The sequence below is a fragment of the Saccopteryx bilineata genome, chromosome 1, assembly GCF_036850765.1.
Source record: "Saccopteryx bilineata isolate mSacBil1 chromosome 1, mSacBil1_pri_phased_curated, whole genome shotgun sequence".
Classification (NCBI taxonomy): Eukaryota; Metazoa; Chordata; class Mammalia; order Chiroptera; family Emballonuridae; genus Saccopteryx; species Saccopteryx bilineata.
The window spans coordinates 26,717,110-26,722,546 of NC_089490.1; positions in this window are offsets into that span (position 1 = coordinate 26,717,110).

Sequence of the window (5,437 nt, forward strand, 5' to 3'; positions counted from 1 at the left end):
AGAGAAGGGTAGAAAGGTATATATATACATTACACCTATTTCCTGTCTTTAGCAAACACTGTTGATGCAAGTAGATCTAAGTCAACAAAGTCTAAAACAGGATTTATTATACCAGTAGTCTCAAATTTCATTGCTGGGTGTCTGACTGCATTTTGGCAGTAGCTTGTGATTCTCTTCATAGCTTTTAAAAATAAGCAGCTATTTTAAATTGAGCTATTGTACATTTAATCTTTGGAACTCATATATTGTTTTAATTTATCTACAGTTTTGCCTTTCAGTATTTTGATAATTCTTACCCAAATTATTCTCATTACGACGTTAGCGATTTCAAGATTAGTTTTGTATGACTAAAGCTAAGCTTTCCATTTTCATGAACTATGGAGAATATAATATATTTACAGAGATCTGAAATTCATTAGTATTCTGTTGGACCTTATTGTTTTGAAGAATAATTTAATATTTTGTCTTAGTAAATGTAAGGGCACAGTGCCTTTCAGAATATAATGGCAAAAGACCTCATAACTTTGTATTTCTAAGTTTTAATTCTAAGTATTAAAATTTATATTCTGGATGTATGGAATTCAACATAAAATCCATATACATTATATCCTAAATTATTATTTAGTTCTGTTCATCTATAAAAGGCTTTATTTAAATATTGTAGATTTGCTTCCATATCTCAAAAATAAAAGAAGTGGATTAATGATTTCAGGACTGCTCTACGTCTAAAGGGTAATGATTTTAAATGTTGTGTTTTTATAGATGAAGTATAAATTAGTAAATCACAAGTAGCACACACATAACACTTTCAGGCATTTCTGGGTGCTCATGTCAGCATCTTTATTGCAACCATGTGGTGTGCAATTTAATAATTTATGTTCAATTAAGGTTTATACTAGCTTCACTGAGTTAGGTGGCAAAAAATGTACTAGAGCAGACCAATGCCTGTGATATGATATCAATGCAATTTAATCATAGCTAATTTAATTATAAGTTAAATTGAGTATTACTCTAAATGTTCTTTATAAAAGAGTTTAAACTCTAAATAGATTTTACCATAAATTTTTAAAAATGCTCCAGCCATTTGGCTGTCAAGTCTCTAGTTAATCTTTAAAATGCATTTCCCTCCATTGTTTGTGATGAGGGGGTTCTCAATAAGCTGAACCCAGTCACTAGAATAAAATCACCTAGGAGTCACCATCTATGCAACTGTGTTTCTGTGAGGGGGATGTGTTTTCATGGGCAAGACCTGATCCAGACCCATTATTGTTAAGAGCCTGGGATTCACAGTCTGATGGGTAAAGATTAAATTTCTGTACCAATATGTATTGAAATACTATTTTTCTGCTCATGAGTTTTTATCCCTACAAATAGGAACAATATTAGCTTCTTTCTTCTTTCTTGTGAGGTAGTATATGTAAGTTGCCTGGCATGTAGTAAGTGTTAGTTTCCTTCCATTTTATGTGCTTCTTTTCTTGTGTCTGAACAAATCTACTCCTAACACTTATAAGCTATGAGATTGCACTTGAATTTCATGAGAGATGGTATGACTAAGTAGTTCTATAAGAGAAGTGAATGGAAAGAGTATAAAAAGGAAAAATATATTTTTGATTTATTAACACGAGATTTTCTCTAATTTTATATACATAGTTATGACTAAATGATCATTGCATGTACCATCCTATCTATATAGGATGCAAATATTATATTTTGCTTGTCAAATATTATCACTCTACTATTAAGGTAAACAAGTATGAAAATATGTGACCCCTTAAGGTTACAAAATGCCACACACTTATTAGACTGACAGACTTACCTTAATCTTTCAAAATTGTTGTTTGAAACCACCTTTGTTCCTTCACCTCTTATAATTAATTTGTCTTTTTCTGTGTATACATTTAGCATGGTCATTGATGGTCTATCATGACCCATTTCTCCCAATTTTATCAGTAAGTATCTTCCAGGTTATTTTTATTTGTATACCCAGAGTTTATGTTGAAAGGGGAAATTATTTACTCTTATGTACATATTTAATCAATTCTAACTGATCTAATGAAACTTGTAATTGAATATCTCAGTGGCCATTGTTATTAGTCAATACATCCAGTTTAGGGAATGTTGTTTTTCTTACTATTTAAAATTAATCTTCTATTTTTTTTTTAAGTGAAGAGGCAGGATAGAGAGACAGACTCCTTCATGTGCCCTGACCGGATCCATCTGGCAACCCCCATCTGGGGCTGATGCTCAGAGAAGTGGGAGAGAGAGAAGGGAAGAAAAACATATTGTTGCTTCTCATGTGTGCCGTGACCGGGGATCAAACCTGGCACATCAATCCGGGCAGGTGCTCTATTCACTGACACAACCTGCCAGAGCCTAATCTTCTATTCCTGGTGTTTAACCAGTATAGTCTAACAAGATTTACTATGAGTTGAATAAAATACAGGTTCCCTCATTCCCTAACCAATCTTCCTCTCATCTTCAAAACATTTATAACTGGATGCTGACTTTTTGGCTTTCCTATGTCGACCTCCTAAAACTAACTAGTTACTGCAAAGGTAAATAGTATCCCTGCCTTATAGCTGACCAGGTTTTTATGACTTTTCCTTCCCAGTCACTCACTACCTATAGTTTACTGATTAAGAGTACAGTCTTTGGAAATTGTCAGGCCTGGGAAATCCTTTCCAATCTCCAGGTTTCTCTTCTGTAAAATATCCATTTCTTATCATAGGTTTGCTTTGATGAATGATGACATATTATACATAAAATCCTTAAAACAAAGCCTTGCATATGATGTTCAGTAGATGGAACTACATTTTTATTACCCTCAGCAAAACCTTGTATTTTTTGAGTACCTAAAAGGTTTCCATAAGTGCATTTTGTTTTACACAATTGCTAATACAGAAATTTTTATAAAACCTTCATATATGTATGTATCTTCATATATATATAAAATCATTATATGTATATATCATGGGAAAGAATTAGTATAATCTAAGCAGCAAATGTTCAAGATCCAGTTTTATTAAGAAATAATCTGGGTGAATTTAGTAAAATTGTCATCTTTGGTCTTCTTTATCCTTGCAAAGAATTGAGGATTATAGATCTAGGTGCATTTTAAAATTAGCATTAATTTCACTAGGACCTCATAAATAAATAGTATGTTTATAAATGAAATGTCTTGTTGAATTATTCTTTAATATGTTAATTTAATTTAGTGACATTAATTTCCAGAAAAAGGATAATTTATGTGCCAATTTGTATTGTTCTGTCATTTGTATTGTTTCCTCGGCCCCTATGGTTAATCCCACAATTACTTCTTTTTAAAGCAGGGGTTGGGAAACTTTCTGGCTGAAAGAGCCATGAACACCACATATTTTAAAATGTAAATCCGTGAGAGCCATACAACCACCCATGTACGTTAGGCATTATCCAATAAAAATTTGGTGTTGCCCCGGAGGACAGCTGTGACTGGCTCCAGTTACCCGAAACCATGTACATGAGCGGTAGGAAATCAATGGATTGTAATACATGAGAATGTTTTATATTTTTAGTGTTATTATTTTTTTTATAAAAGATTTGTCTGCGAGCCAGAAGCAGCCATCAAAAGAGCCACATCTGGCTTGGAGCCATAGGTTCCTGACCCCTGTTTTTAAAGTAAAGTATATTTAACACATAATGTATAAATTTAAGGTATACAATATGTTAACTTGATGCATTTATATATTGTAATATGATTGCCATTATAGTAATAATTAGTATATGTTAAATAATATTTTCTTTTTCATGGTTATGATTAAATTCCAGTTTCTTAGCAAGTTTGATGGTTTATAGAATAATATTGGTGTCCATATTCATTACACTGTACATTAGATCTCTAGGGCTATTGACTACTCGTTAGAAATTTTATCCTTAAACAACATCTGTCCTGCTCCCTTTCCTCATTCCCTGGTATCCACCATTTCACTCTCCATTTTTAAGAATTTGGGCTTCTTAGACTCCTGTAAGTGATAGCTGAAAAATTATGACATTGCCTACATTTACTTAATTTAAATACATTCATTCATTTCAATGTACTTTTAGCCAAAAGAACCACCATATACCTTAGCTTATAATTTAAAATAATTCAATTTATATGTTTATTTGGTATAATCAGTCTGTGACAATTTCTATTTTGAATAACATTTATATTAGTTAGAAATTGCCTTGATGTAATTTACTCTGTATAGGACTAAGCGTGACATCATCATTTTATACATTGTAAGAATTAGAGTTATGCTTATGCTCAAAGCTTTAGATTGAGGTTTTAAATTCTGGGCACTGAATGATTGGTAAAAATAATGGACTCTTAGGAATCAAAGCATCTGAAGGTCAATACTCAACTGAAGTCCTAATTATTGACAAATAAAAATTAATGTTATCATCTTCTTATAAATTTAGACGTGTGATGAGACTGTTGCCAAAATCTGTGTATGGATATTGTATAATTGTATTTGGATACTATACAAACAAATTATGTGTATAGATTAAAATGTTCATTATTGCTGAAAACTATGAGGAAGAAAGATATATCTTTTGGTACTTGAGGAAAAAGTTTACAAGTTGAGAATCTTGTGAGCAGTTAAAAGATGAGTGGCATAATTTGTAATGACATATTTTACCTTTGGCAAATAAACAGAGCAGTGTTTACTCATGAAGGAAGCAAAAGAAATAAAAAATTAAGGTTTTTAAATCCACTTCTTGGTGATGTTTTTCTAAAAATCTTGGTAATAACTTCCCATGAAGATAACTGTACCTGAACATCCAACTTTCATCATTATTATTATTATTACTAAAATTTTTAATTTATTGTGTTAACATGGATTCAAGTGTCGCACTCAATATAACACCCCCATTCCCCAACAAAGTATCTTTCATTGCACTCCTTTTGAGCTCCTCCCCCTGACTCTCTCTCCCCCACCCCTCTGGGATTTTTTGTCTTGTTATCTGTATGTATAATATATATTACATATATATAATTTCACTAGTCCTTCACCTTTTTTGATCCTGTACCCTCATCCCACTTTCCTCTGACAGCTGTCCCTCTCCTCTCCATGACCCCACCTCTGTCTCTATTCCATTCTTCAGTTCACTGTGTTCATTAGATTTCATATATAAATAAGTGAGATCATATAATATTTGTCTTTCCCTGCCCGACTTACTGCACTTAGCATAATAATCTCCAGGTCCATCGCAAAAGGTAAGATTTCCTTCTTTTCCATGGCTTCATGGTATTCCATGTGTATATGTACCACTGTTTTTTATCTACTCATCCACAGTTGGACACTTGGGCTGTTTCCAGATCTTGGCTATTGTAAACAAGGTTGCAATAAACATAAGGGTTCTTATCTTATTTTGAATTAGTGTTTTGGGATTCTTAGGATATATTCCTAAAAGTGAA